This window comes from Dendrobates tinctorius, unplaced genomic scaffold (assembly GCF_039654945.1).
Source record: "Dendrobates tinctorius isolate UK_male_01 unplaced genomic scaffold, ASM3965494v1 ptg000326l, whole genome shotgun sequence".
Lineage (NCBI taxonomy): Eukaryota > Metazoa > Chordata > Amphibia > Anura > Dendrobatidae > Dendrobates > Dendrobates tinctorius.
The window spans coordinates 20,077,286-20,092,438 of record NW_027361993.1 but is presented as its reverse complement, the minus strand read 5'-3'; the positions used below and the strand labels follow the sequence as shown (position 1 = coordinate 20,092,438).

Below are 15,153 nucleotides of genomic sequence, written 5' to 3'. Positions count from 1 at the left end.
AGAGGGATGTGTCACGTTGGTGGTGATGACTCGTTCCGTGGCCCTGGGCGTCCATGCAAAGGGGTGAATAACATTTATAGGTGAATGATACATGACGCCACCTGTGGTTTCTGATCACATTGACCCACGCTGCAGTGTTGCTTCTCTGGAACAGATGTTGTGGTGCAGCTAAGATGTAGAAGCCCTGCACAGGTATGGCCGTAGTCGCAAGGCAGATGAAAGAGTTGGTAGATGGTGTGCAGTGCAGGATGTAGCAGAGTCTTGCGCCAGGCGCAGGAGAAAGATGACAGACAGTCGTGCAGTTCCTTTACCTGTACTTGGTAAGTGCCGTCCAGGACCCAGAGAACAGATGGAGGAGTTGGTCAGCCTGGAAGCAAATTTGGAATTCTCACTGCAGATAGGTAGTGTGGCCTCCGTTCTAGTGCTTATCTGAGGTACTCGCAGTACTGAGTTCACTGAAGTTCCCCCTGTTGACTCTTTTGGAACTTTCTCGTATGGCAGGCAGCCATAGCCTTTTCCTTCTGGCTCACACAAGTCGCTGCTGGGGCCTCCGAGCCTTAGTTGGGAACAGAGCATTTACAGCTGCTACTTCCTCCGGTTTCTGCTGCAAGACCGTCAGTGTCCCTACAAACTCGGAGACCGCAATCCCGACCATGCGCTCCAGCTAGGAGTGAGCCTTAACTCTGCTAATCCTCCAGCTCCCCTTCTCACATCCACACACTTCCCCTTCCCTTCACAGACTGCCCTAACTTACCTCCTCCCGACCACAGAGAACAGCTCCTCAGCAGTCAGGTTCAGAGTTCTCCCTGCTGGCCTGGAGTGGGAACTGTGTTGTGTGTTGGTTTAACTGCTAGAGAGATCCTTCGTTCCTCCCAAGCATGACATCACACTCCCTAGGAGGAAGGTAATGCCACTGTGGCGACCGTACTCCTGGGGGCGCCACAAGTGCACTGATGCCCAGCCACTGCTAGATGAGTCTGCTGGTACATTGACCCAGACCACTACATTCCCCTCGCACTCTACACAGCCAGAATCTGACCCTGATGAAACTCAGGTTCCCCTTCCCGCATACTATACCACCTTACAAGGTGACAAAGAGGAAGGTGCAGATGAAAGTGCAGGTTCCTTGAGCAGGTGGGGGGGCATACTCATGGGCGACGGCACTTGCACAGGGCCCCTCATAGTACGCAAAGTGTCACCCGCCGTCAGACACACCGCCATACTATGAGGGGCCCTGTGCCAGTGCTGTCGCCAACGAGTGGGCCCCCCCTGCTTGCACAGGATCACAGCACTTGCAAAGTTGAAATACTTACCTCTCCCTGCTCCACCGCCGTGACATCTTCCGCGTTTCCTGACAGTGACATTCTGATCAGAGAGCACGATGACATCACATCTGTACGCCCTCTGCCTAAACAGTCCAAGTGCAGTGAGATGGAAGATGGGGATGACGAGGAGTCCAGACTAGTACAGGGATTCCCTAGCGAGGAGACTTATTTAATTGTTTTCAATGTTAGGAGCTATTTTTGGGGAGCAATGTACTCTGGAGAATGATATATGAGTCCCACCATACACTGGAGCATTCCAAAGGTGGACATCAGACACTGGAGCAGCATTTACAGGGCCCATTATGCACTGGAGCATTAGAAATGGGGCCCATTATATATGGAGCATTATTTGGGCCCATAAGACAGTGGAGCTTCATCCATGGGGACCAACATATGCTGTAGCATTATGTGGAGCTCATCATATACTGTTTCAAACATTATATGGGACCAATGATTCTGTATGGAGAAATATAAGGGCCTCATTACTCTGTATAGCGCACTATGCGGTGGCCATAATACTGTATGGAGTAATAAGTAATATACTGTCCGTTTTTGGAGCTACTGGAGAATTTAAAATGGATATCAGTCATGTGATGTAAGAAGTGAAGTATTTTTCATTGTACTATACCGCTATTTCTCTGCCGCATCAGAGGATCATGAATTGTGGCATGTGTTAAAAGAGCTCAGTGACACTCTTTGGCCCAGGGCCCACGAAAATCTGGAGCCAACCCTACCTCCCCCCCCACAACTTTAGCCAAATAACCCCCAGTTTTCAATGCCTAACTATTATAAAGTAAATTAAGGTTGACAAGCTTAAGGAATAAGAATTGATGTTTTTGGCATTAAAATGGGCACTGTAGGTGTGTTTCCTGTCCTCCACTCCCTGCCGACCTTGGTTCCCCATTGACTTGCGTTGGGTTTCGTGTTTCAGTCGGCCTTCGACTTTTCACGATAATCGGCCGATTTCGTTCGACCCGACTTTTGAGAAAGTCGGGTTTCATGAAACCCGACTCGACCCGAAAAAAGGCAAAGTCGCTCATCTCTAGTCCTAAGGGTTACGTTATATGACTGAGGCCAAAAAAGTGCCCCTTCGGCCTTCATCTGGCAGCTCTACTGCCAAAACAATATATAAAATAGCTTACTAAGCATGCAATTCCATTCAGTGATATCCAGTAAAAAAAGTACAACATGCTGTAAAATGTTAATACAATAGGATCCTATGGTTGACAGATGCCACTGAAAGGCCAACAGGGGCATTTGTTTAATGCACATGTCATGAGCTTTTCAATGGAGGCTTTAAGTGTATTGTTAAAAGAGCCCTAGGATTATGGTAAAAAAATGTTTTACTTTGCAAGGTAAATAAATTAAATTAAACCGTTGCAGAACCTTTCTCTTGTATTCCAAAAGTAAACCCTTTAAACACAATTTTCCATGTTACATATACAATAAATATACATAAATAGCCAAGTCAATGTTAAAGCCTGTAAAATACTTCAGAGCAGTACTCAGAATTTTGCTGGGGAGTTGTAGCGGTGCCTCAATGACACTGCCAGGCAAGACTCAAAATACGGTACAGTAGATGAGGAGGCAGAAACAAATTACCGGTGTGAAGACATGGGGTCATCGTGTGCCCTAGCCAAAACCGCATGGACTGAGGCACATACCTGAACGTTCGCTCTCCTTTCTCATGGGTAAATCACTACTCAGACAACACAGGGTGAAGGTAAAACAGTGTGGCAATAATTTACTGAACCACCAACAAACAAAAGTATATAGTCCCAACCAAATACCCAAGATGGTGCAAATTACAGAGACTCACCCTTCCGCTGACTTGTCGGGATTAGAGCTGCTTCCAGGGCCAACTATCCCCACCAGTGGCACCCCGCTTTTGGCGGGCCCCCACAGTGATGACGTAACAACAAGCTTACAAAGCTAATCGAGAGCAATGAGGTATGTGGCCAGGTGATCTGTTTGTCCCATCCTGGATTCTTCACGACGTCTCTGGGGATTCAGTGATGGTCAATAAAGTTTATATGTGCTCTTCCAGGTGGGGCTGTGGTCCCCTAAGCTGACGTCCTGTAGACTCTCTTAGAACAGAGGAAAAAGTCTCCTTATATAGTTCACAAAGGTCATTCAAGCCAGAATAGTCTGTGTTTTCTTAACCAACCAGAAAGAAACACATAAATTCAAAAGTCAACATATAGATAACAGTCAATGAGTCCTGGCTTACTGAAAATAGACGTCTAAGATATTATGCTGTGTTGTCACATTGCTCCCACATCTTAATTAGCCAGATGTGATAGGATTCCGATCATCCTACTCCACTTATTGTTGACTGTCCACAGCATGCCTTTAAGCACAGTCACAAATGTAAGAGGTCTCACCTTCAGGAGAACAAAACTTTGTATCATCCAGTTTCCTTAGAGCATATTCCATGTCTTCCTAGCGAAAATATAAAACTCCACATGTAATTGAGGAGAAACGACTCATATGCATTGTTTCCGCACATGCCGCCCTCCGCATCCCATTCAATCCGTCGAAGCTGGCACAGCTCCTGGAGTTGCCATTTCTTGTTGAGGTTACACATACAGTCTGGTCCTCTTCCAAGGCAGAGTTGGTGAGGTTGGACATAGTGGCATCTGAAACCTTCTGTGCATGCCTCATCAATTGTCTGCTGTGTCTGTCTGTATAGCTCCCTGGTTGTGGAGCCCTGCAGGGCTGAGTAGAATCACACTGCTACCACCATATGTGAAGACATGAGGTCAGTGGGTGCTCTAGTCTGCTAGCTGAAACCACATGGACCATGAACGCCCGCTCTCTTTTACCCTGGGCAGAACTCTACTCAGACAACACGGGGTGAGGGTGATACAAAAGTATATAAAAGTTTTCACAAGAAGCCATGTGGCAACTTACCAGGAAGGGGAGAAGAGGGAGAGCCCAGCGTAGGGGGGTACCTACGCTGGGCTCTCCCTCTTCTCCCCTTCCTGGTAAGTTGCCACATGGCTTCTTGTGAAAACTTTTATGAGCATTTTCTATGATCTATTGCCACTATGCTCTTATAATAGGTAGCACTAAAGCCCCATTTTTGTTACTGATTTGATATGACTCAGTCCTCTGGTGACTAATATGGTAATAGGACTCTTTTTGGGGCGTCGTGCTATATCTATATATATTTTTTGTATACTTGCCGGGTTTTTTCCAACTTGGGGAGTTTGAGGGGGTTTTCCCTGGGATATATGTCCATATTTATTCATGAGCACTTCATTATGATCTGTATTGCATTGTTGATATTTAAATAAAGAATTTTGATATTTTATTACAATTGTGTGACTTTATGCTCTTTTTGCTCCTCCTGGTTTTTCATATCAGTTGCAGAGCTTATGTTTATGGTGTTGGAGCAGGGTTGTCCCTTGTATCCACACCATTTATTTCACCTATGGGATTTTTGTTGCTATTAGATGAACATAAGTCTGTGCTTTCTTGACCAATCAGAAGGAAAAGCAAATTCAAAAGTCAACATATAGATATCAGTCAATGACTTCTGGCTTATTGAAAATAGACATCTGGTTAATTAAGATAAAATGCTGTGTCGTCACAACTGGCTTCATTGAAAAACAGAGGATTATATGCCAGAAAATAAGACTAACAGTTATTGTAATGATAACAGCAATAATAGATAAAAGGAGAGATAGTTGGAGCGTGTCACATAAGCTGCACTCCAGCTATAGCAATGCAAAGTTCAATACAAACAGTATAAAAAAGTTTAACAAACTACTCTCTTCTAACTTACTACCTTGCTTGCAATCAGGCAAGCACCCTAGCAAAAGAAACCTGCTCTACACCCTAACACAGGTAAACACTGGTGTCTCACTCACAGTTCTGCAGATTAGAAGGAAGTCTGGTAGCTGCTGCTTGGTCCTCATGTGGCAAGTCAAGTTTGTTGTGTTGAGCTCTTACTTCGGGTTAACTGATCTCTCTTCTTCCAGATCTGGGCAAGTCTCTTCCCACTTTCAATGTTGAGAGATTACTGGTACCACAGTGTTATTTTCTTTCTCAGGTTAAAGGTGTTTGGGGACAAATACCTGGCTCTGCGATGCAACTCTTTCCTTTTTGACATGGTCCTGGTGATCAATCTTGCAGTAACCGGGCACTATCTTCTCCCTTGAAGCCATTAGTTCATTTGTCAGTCTCTCATTGTTAGAACACAGAAAACAGTCCTGCCTGTCTCCCTCAGACAGGAGGCCTCTCAGACTTCCTGCTTCTAGTCCAAAACCAACACACAGCAAACTGAAGGGGAGAAAATACTAGTCCCAGTGCACACAACTCAGAGGGGAGCATGGTATCTTAAAGTCACTTTGTCACTCAGTGCCTAGCAAGGGCTGAACCCCTACAGAGTCACTGTGTACATACATTACATTACTTATCCTGTACTGATCCTGGGTTACATTCTGTACTATACTTCAGAGCTGTAGTCACTGTTCTGCAGGTGCATCTACTGTGAGCATTCATTACTTATGTACTGATTGGGGGCATCAGTGAAAATTACACCTTTGCAGAACTTTTCTCTTGTTATCCAAATCAATCCCTGCATAAGGCCTGTATTATACTCCAGAGCAGTACTCACAATTCTAAAGGATAGGTAATACATGTTTTATTATTGGGAGTTTGACCTCTGCAGCCCTCATAAGTCACAAAATCATGACCCCTACTGGATTTACTTGTATGAGAGTATTGGTGTATATCAGACTTTGACAAAGAGACAGCTGAAGGGCTGAAAACAGTGGCCCACGGGCTGCTCCATGACCTCAATCACCACCTGTCTATCATTGCTTCTCTTTTCCTTATACCCCTCAAGATGCAGACAGCAGTGATACAATGATGGAGGATGGAGCCACTGACCACTTATTCAACCAATCATTGTGTGCAACTGAGACAGCATACACGACGACATCATTACATCTTGTCTGCTGTACAGAGTGTTGGTGCACTGGAAACAGAGGGAGGTGAGTATATGTTATGTTTTTTCCATAAGTGTATCAGATGTTTGCATGTATAGGAGGCCATGTGGGTGCTCATACGGTATTTAAGAGACTATGTGGGGGCTCAAACTGAATTTAGGTGGCTATTTGGGGCTCATACTGTATTTAGGAGGCTATGTGGGAGCTCATACTGTATTTAGGAGGCAAAGTGGGGCTCATACTGTATTTAAGAAGCTATGTGAATGCTCATACTGTATATAGGAGGCTATGTGGGGCTCATACTTATATGTGAGGCTATTTGGGGCTCACAATGTATATAAGGAGATATGTAGGGGTCATACTGTATATACAGAGGCTATATGGGGGCTCATACTGAATATAGAGTGCTAAAACTGTATATAAGGACTATGTGTTGACTCATATTGTACATAGGGGCTATGTGGATGATCATGCTGTATATAGGGAGTTATGTGGCTATGTCAGGCCTCATATTGTATTTAGAGTGACTATACAGAGGCTCACATGGTGTAAATAGAATGGCTATGTGGGGGATAATACTGTGTATTGGGGTCATCATACTTTATTCTGCTCAATATTAAGAGATAATATTACTGTTAAATAATAATTGTAATATGTTAATATTAATACTGCGCATATAGATGTAGACTGTATATGTCTATGTGCATGTAACAGAGCTGTGTTTGTCTCTATGTGCTTGTAGCAGAGCTGTGTTTGTCTATATGTGGATGTAGCAGAGCTGTGTTTGTCTATATGTGCATGTAGCAGAGCTGTGTTTGTCTATATCTGCATCTAGCAGAGCTGTGTATGTCTATATGGTCATGTAACAGACCTGTATATGTCTATATGGGCAGGTATCGGAGCTGTGTTTGTCTATATGGGCATGCAGCAGAGCTGTGTATGTCTATATGTGCATGCAGCAGAGCTGTGTATATTTATTTCTGCATGTAACAGAGCTGTGTATGCTTATATGGGCATGTAGCAGAGCTGTGTTTGTCTGTATGGGCATGCAGCCAGGGCTGGCTCCAGGTTTTTGAGGGCCCTGGGTGAAAGAGTCTCAGTGGGCCCCCCCTTTAACACAAAACACGATTCATGCCGCGTGACATCCGTGGTGCCGGCCAAAAACGGACTTGTCTCCATGTGGATCACACGGACACGCATGTGATCCACATGGACACTCGGTCTGTGGCAAAACACGTTCATGTGAAGGAGGCTATTGATTAGTAGTGTACGTATAAAAGAAAGAACAGAGAGAAAGAACAGAGAGAGAGAACAGAAAGAGAGAAAGAAAGAACAAAGAAAGAAAGAACAGAGAGAAAAAAGGAAGAACAGAGAGAGAAAGAAAGAACAGAGAGAAAGAAAAGAGAGAGAGAAAGATTAGAGAGAGAAAAAGAAAGAAAAGAACAGAGAAAGAGAAAGAAAGAGGGGAAAGAACAGAGAGAGAAAGAAAGAGGGGAAAGAAAGAAAGAACAGAGAGAAAGAAACAAGAAAGAAAGAAAGAAAAAGAACAGAGAGAAAGAAAGTGGACAGAAAAAAGAACAGAGAGAGAAAGAAAGAGGGGAAAAAGAACAGAGGGAGAGAGAAAGAAAGAGGGGAAAGAAAGATAGAATGGAGAAAGAACAGATAGAGAAAGAAAGAGTGGACAGAAAAAAAGAACAGTGAGAGAGAAAAAAAGGAGGGGAAAGAAAGAAAGAAAGAAATAACAGAGAGGTAGAGAGAAAAAGAAAGAGGGGAAAGAACAGAGAAAGAAAGAAAGAACAGAGAGAGAAAGATTGGAAAGAAAGAAAGAAAGAACAGAGAGAGAAAGAGAAAGAAAGAACAGAGAGAGAGAAAGAAAGAGGAAAGAAAGAACAGAGAGAGAGCAAGAGAAAGAACAGAGAAAGAAAGAGGGTAAAGAAAGAGAACAGAGAGAGAGAGAAAGAAAGAATAGAGTGAGAAAGAAAAAAAGATTAGAGAGAAAGAGCAGAGAGAAAGAAAGAAAGAACAGAGAGAGAGAAAGAAACAGAAAGATAAATAAATATTCTATAAAGGTACCATAGCAGCCCGGCTCCCATTGTAGTGCCCACCTGAGCCTCCTGGTGCAAGACATATCATAATCCGCTCACATGGCCGGCATCCCCGATTCCAAGGCGATCCGGCTGTCCACGCTGTCAGAGGAGGACATGATGATGGCTCTGAAGTGCCTCCATGGTTCCGTCACAATCTCCTCCCGAAATTACCTCATTTCTGGTCAGCTTCCAGCATGTCACTTCCGGTAGAATATCACGTGCAAGTTTTAAAGTGCTCCTTGGGGCTCCGCCGTGTACTCCTGTGTCCGCAGGAAAAGTAAGCTCCCGGGTGGGGCAGTCTCTCTCAAAATTGGGACTGTACCGCTGGATCCGGGATGGTTGGGAGGCATGAATGCTCCCCACCACACACCTCGTACACGCACGGCTCTGCTTTGTATGCCTCGTACACACACGGTTCTGCTCTGTATACCTTGTACACACGCGGCTCTGCTCCATACACATGCAGCTTCACTCCATACACACCCGGCTCTGCTCTGCTCTGTAAACACACGTCTCAGCTCCATACACACAGGGCTCCATTCCGTACACCTCGTACACACACGGCTCCGCTCCGTACACCTCATACACATCCGGCTCCGCTCCGTACACCTCGTACACATGTGGCTCCGCACACCTCATACACATGCGGCTCTGCTCTGCACACCTCGTACACATACAGCTTCGCTCCGTACACCTCGTACACATGTGGCTCCGCACCGTACACCTCGTACACACATGGCTCCAGTCTCCACACCGCACACCTCGTACACACACGGCTACGCTCTGGTACACCTTGTACACACGTGGCTCCGCTCCATACACCTCGTACACACGCAGCTCTGGACCATACACCTCATACACATGTGGCACCGCTCCGCATACCTTGTACACACACGGCTCCAGGCTCCGCACCATACACCTCGTACACACACAGCTCCGGGCTCCGCACCGTACACCTCGTACACACACGGCTCTGCTCCGTACACCTCGTACACACACGGCTCTGCTCCGTACATCTCGTACACACACGGCTCCGCTCCGTGCACCTCGTACACACACGGCTCCGCTCCGTGCGCCTCGTACACACACGGCTCCGCTCCGTACACCTCGTAAACACACGGCTCCACTCCGTACCCCTCGTACACGCATGGCTCCTCTCCGTACTCCTCGTACACAGACGGCTCCGCACCCTACACCTCGTACACACACAGCTCCGGGCTCCGCACCGTACACCTCGTACACACACGGCTCTGCTCCGTACACCTCGTACACACACGGCTCCGCTCCGTGCGCGTCGTACACACACGGCTCCGCTCCGTACACCTCGTAAACACACGGCTCCACTCCGTACTCCTCGTACACAGACGGCTTCGCTCTGTACACCTCGTACACACACGGCTCCGGGCTCCGCTCCGCATACCTCGTACACACACGGCTCCGGTCTCCGCTCCTCACACCTCGTATACACATGGCTCCACTCTGTATACCTCGTACACACACACGGCTGCGCTCCGTACACTTCGTACACATGGCTCTGCTCTGTACACCTCGTACAAACATGGCTGCGCTCCACTACACCTCGCACACACACAGCTCCACTCCATACACCTTGTACACACACATCTCTGCTACATCCACCCTGTAAATCCCTCCTGAACCCACACAGAAACTTCCCTCATCCAGCACCATGATGAGGACCAGCACAGCAGAATCCTGCAGACACAGAGGCCCCCTGATCATGTGACCCCTGACTACTCCCCTCCTGTGACCTCATCACAGGTCCTGTGCCGCACACAAGAGAACAGCCGTAGCGATGACTCATTGCTGGCTGTGACTTGGGAGCTATGTATGGTAAGCCAGAAGGCGTGAGTGGGCCCCCCGTCTCGCCAGGGCCCCGGCACTTGCCCGGGTGCTGACGCTGGCCCTGCATGCAGCAGAGCTGTGAATGTCTATATGTGCATGTAGGAGAGCTGTGTATAGTAATAATAAATTTTATTTCTATAGCGCCGACATATTCCGCAGCACTTTACATTTCATATATTTGCATATGTAGCAGAGCTGTGTGTATCTATATGTGCATATTGCAGTGCTGTGTGTATGTATATGTGCATTAGTAGCAGAGCTGTGTTGTGTGTGTATAACACTGCAGCGAGATTTATTACCTCCCTATTATACCCTAGTACATTAAAATTAGCGATAATAACCTCTCCAGTTTACACAGCCAGGGAAGTTTTCATTAATAGGAAAAAATGTTTTTACTATTTTCTGATGTCTAAGACAGTGGAGCGACTTATAGTCCGAAAAATACGGTAATCATTCTGTCAGTTCCATAGAAATGAACGGATCAGTGTTTACACATAGTCACAACTGTTTCATTCATGCGGGGGGGGGGGGGTTATGACCTTCATTTTCGAGATCTGAAGAGTCCCATGAGTCAAACCCAAAGCAATTATTGATTTATAACTTACTGAAGTTAATAATCATGAAAAGGTAATAAATCTACTGCATTTAGTTGGAAAATCTCTTGGAAGGTGGCGATAGCTTCAATACCAGACATAACCTATACACAAAAGTGGAGCTGTTTCTAATTACAACAAGACCCAATCTTGTAATCTGGGATTACTTCTTTACTTCAATAATTCTGGACATTACAGAAATTATTCAAACTTGTTAAATAATTTTAGAAGGTTTTTTTCATAAATAAACTGCATTGTTTCTTCTAGGACTCGAGGCCGTTTTTATGTTGTCATAAAATGTTACTTACCGTATGTAATATTAATGCTTCTGGGATACTAGATGAATGAATAATTGATGTTGAAGTTTGAAGACAATGCTAAAACAAGATATTTCGTTCATAATGACAGAAATACATTTTTTCACTGAAAAATAAATTGAGCTAAAAACGAGTTAATGAGGAACACAGAAGATTTTATAACCTTATTAAAAGGAAAATAGCTAGGAACTCAAATATATATCAGGAAAAGGGCCATCCCATGGGAATCCCTATTAGGACATATAAATATCATGCAGAAGAAGAGGGCGGCCTGGCTTATGGTCACCTGCTGTGTGAACTGCACAGAATAGGACGGTGCTCTTGTTCCCTGCACAGTAGGCAACTGGTATCTCCACTGTGTAAGGTAAATATTGAAATTGATGTAGTGTGATTAATTCATTCCCAGGATCAGTGACGGGTCCGGCCCTCGAGGATCAGAAAGTGATGACATACCTAACATTTAGCTATTACTTCTTATAGTGGGTGAAAATTGCTTCGAAGAGCATAATGTGATGATGTTTTTCTTTTTTTACCATCAACATTGAAAATCCCTTTATTACTTCAGTGTCTCAGTGTTGACCACAAGAGGATTGTGCATCAGGAAGTAAGGTGGTCCCAAATATTGAAATCTTCTTCTGGTGCTAGATGAGACAACCATACTGTATATCTAACCATTAGAGACGAGCGGATTGAGTGATCAATGATCAATTTTGAGTCAAATTTCCTGAGAATTAGGGTTTATAATACTCCATACAGTTGATGATGGGCCCATAAGATGCTCCATACAAAATACACCCCATATAATGCTGCACAAAGGTTAATAATGCCCCCATAAGATGCTCCATAGAATAATATGCTCCATATACAGTTGTGGCCAAAAGTATTGACACCCCTGCAATTCTGTCAGATAATACTCAGTTTCTTCCTGAAAATGATTGCAAACACAAATTCTTTGGTATTATTATCTTTATTTAATTTTTCTTAAATGAAAAAACACAAAAGAGAATGAAGCAAAAAGCAAAATATTGATCATTTCACACAAAACTCCCAAAATGGGCCAGACAAAAGTATTGGCACCCTCAGCCTAATACTTGGTTGCACAACCTTTAGCCAAAATAACTGCGACCAACCGCTTCCGGTAACCATCAATGAGTTTCTTACAATGCTCTGCTGGAATTTTAGACCATTCTTCTTTGGCAAACTGCTCCAGGTCCCTGATATTTGAAGGGTGCCTTCTCCAAACTGCCATTTTTAGATCTCTCCACAGGTGTTCTATGGGATTCAGGTCTGGACTCATTGCTGGCCACCTTAGAAGTCTCCAGTGCTTTCTCTCAAACCATTTTCTAGTGTATTTTGGGTCATTGTCCTGCTGGAAGACCCATGACCTCCGAGGGAGACCCAGTTTTCTCACACTGGGCCCTACGTTATGCTGCAAATTTTGTTGGTAGTCTTCTGACTTCATAATGCCATGCACACGGTCAAGCAGTCCAGTGCCAGAGGCAGCAAAGCAACCCCAAAACATCAGGGAACCTCTGCCATGTTTGACTGTAGGGACCGTGTTCTTTTCTTTGAATGCCTCTTTTTTTCTCCTGTAAACTCTATGTTGATGCCTTTGCCCAAAAAGCTCTACTTTTGTCTCATCTGACCAGAGAACATTCTTCCAAAACGTTTTAGGCATTTTCAGGTAAGTTTTGGCAAACTTCAGCCTGGCTTTTTTATGTCTCGGGGTAAGAAGTGGGGTCTTCCTGAGTCTCCTACCATACAGTCCCTTTTCATTCAGACGCCGACGGATAGTACGGGTTGACACTGTTGTACCCTCGGACTGCAGGGCAGCTTGAACTTGTTTGGATGTTAGTCGAGGTTCTTTATCCAACATCCGCACAATCTTGCGTTGAAATCTCTTGTCAATTTTTCTTTTCGATCCACATCTAGGGAGGTTAGCCACAGTGCCATGGGCTTTAAACTTCTTGATGACACTGCGCACGGTAGACACAGGAACATTCAGGTCTTTGGAGATAGACTTGTAGCCTTGAGATTGCTCATGCTTCCTCACAATTTGCTTTCTCAAGTCCTCAGACAGTTCTTTGGTCTTCTTTCTTTTCTCCATGTTCAATGTGGTACACACAAGGACACAGGACAGAGGTTGAGTCAACTTTATTCCATGTCAACTGGCTGCAAGTGTGATTTAGTTATTGCCAACACCTGTTAGGTGCCACAGGTAAGTTACAGGTACTGTTAATTACACAAATTAGAGAAGCATCACATGATTTTTCGAACAGTGCCAATACTTTTGTCCACCCTCTTTTTTATGTTTGGTGTGGAATTATATCCAATTTGGCTTTAGGACAATTCTTTTTGTGTTTTTTCATTTAAGACAAATTAAATGAAGATAATAATACCAAAGAATTTGTTTTTGCAATCATTTTCAGGAAGAAACTGAGTATTATCTGACAGAATTGCAGGGGTGTCAATACTTTTGGCCACAACTGTAGTACTCCATAAAGGTTATGGCCCCATAAGATGCTCCATAGATTATACCCCCATAAAATGCTCCATAGATTATTCCCCCATAAGATGCTCCATAGATTATGCTCCATAAGATGCTCCATAGATTATGCCCCAATAAGATGCTCCATAGATTATGCCCTCACGTGCTGCTCCATAGAATATGCCCCCATATGCTGCTCCATAGATTATGCCCCCATACGCTGCCCCATAGATTATGCCACCATATGCTGTTCCATAGAATATGCCCCCACATGCTGCCCTGTTATGAATGGGTCACCGAGGAGGATAACAGGACAAGGCCAAGCCACAGAAAACCAGAGAGGTTGGAAACTAAGCGGATTGCAGACCCCTGATCCTATCCACACAACTGAAATGACAAAAATCTTGGCACTCAATATGTGAAATATTCAGACACTTTTATTTTGTGCATCCAGACAGAAAGGTTTAAATGTTTTTGGTCCAGCATAGGACCTTCATCCTGACGCCAGCCATTTAACATTTCCACTGGCCATCCAGACTCTCTACTTTGTCCTTCTTTTGGCTACCATTGCAAGGATGTATTTATTTCAGTAAACAAGATTTTTCTGATGAAGGTCCTATGCTGGACCGAAAACGTTTAAACCTTTCTGTCTGGATGCACAAAATAAAAGTGTCTGAATATTTCACATATTGAGTGCCAAGATTTTTGTTATTTTTGATTGATGGGTTGGATACCCGACTTGAGCACCAACAACCAAACTATTCCTGAGTGCCGTGCTCTCTTTATAGGATTGTAACCTATCCACACAACTAGCAGTAGCCGTGGAGGGTACCTACGATGCCCTAGATGCCTCGGCACAGCCGGAGAACTAACTCAGCCTAAAGCAAGAAAGGTGAAATCTAAACTGCCCTGGAGCAGACCCCAAAGGAATAGACAGCCCCCAAACATATATTGTTGGTGAGACAAGATGAAAACACATACGAAAATAGACTGAGCAAATGATGGGGCCCAAACTGACTAGACAGGACAGGAAAGGAAAGACACTGTCTGCAATCACGCAAAAAACCCTGAAAAATCCAACACGTCTGATGCACAAAAAACACTACACTGAAGTCACACCCCCACTATATCAGCACTCTGGTATATACTGAAAGCAAAGCAAAAAGAGACCAATATAACAGGGGACAAAACAAACTGACACAAGCAGTAACATATGGGCGGTGATCCAGCACAGCTGACCCACACAAAGCAGAGATAGACAAAACCAGATCAAATGCAAAAACATTAGCAAATGAGCCACTTAGCTGAACCATGCAGGAACAGAGCAGGAGATATCAGACCTCAGAAGACACAGGAAAAAAATCACCAGCAGGGATTGAAGGAAGTCAGCTGTCTTAAATACACCAGTCAGAAACCCCAGATCTCCAATCATCATCATCATTATCAGGTGGCAAGCCTCTGACAATCTGACCAGCTCCACTACCTCCAGTAGCCACCAGAGGGATCCTAGAAATAGAACTTG

At 44.6% G+C, this 15,153-nt stretch overlaps 1 long non-coding RNA gene across 1 annotated transcript in view; it reads left to right on the top strand.

The window, feature by feature from the left end:
* The window catches only part of LOC141074155 (uncharacterized), a 108,608-nt gene that overhangs the window by 76,370 nt on the left and 17,085 nt on the right, over positions 1 to 15,153 (top strand). The window contains exon 2 of the long non-coding RNA XR_012227142.1: positions 6,181 to 6,328. This is a non-coding gene — a long non-coding RNA (uncharacterized lncRNA). The remainder of the gene's footprint in view (positions 1 to 6,180; positions 6,329 to 15,153) is intronic.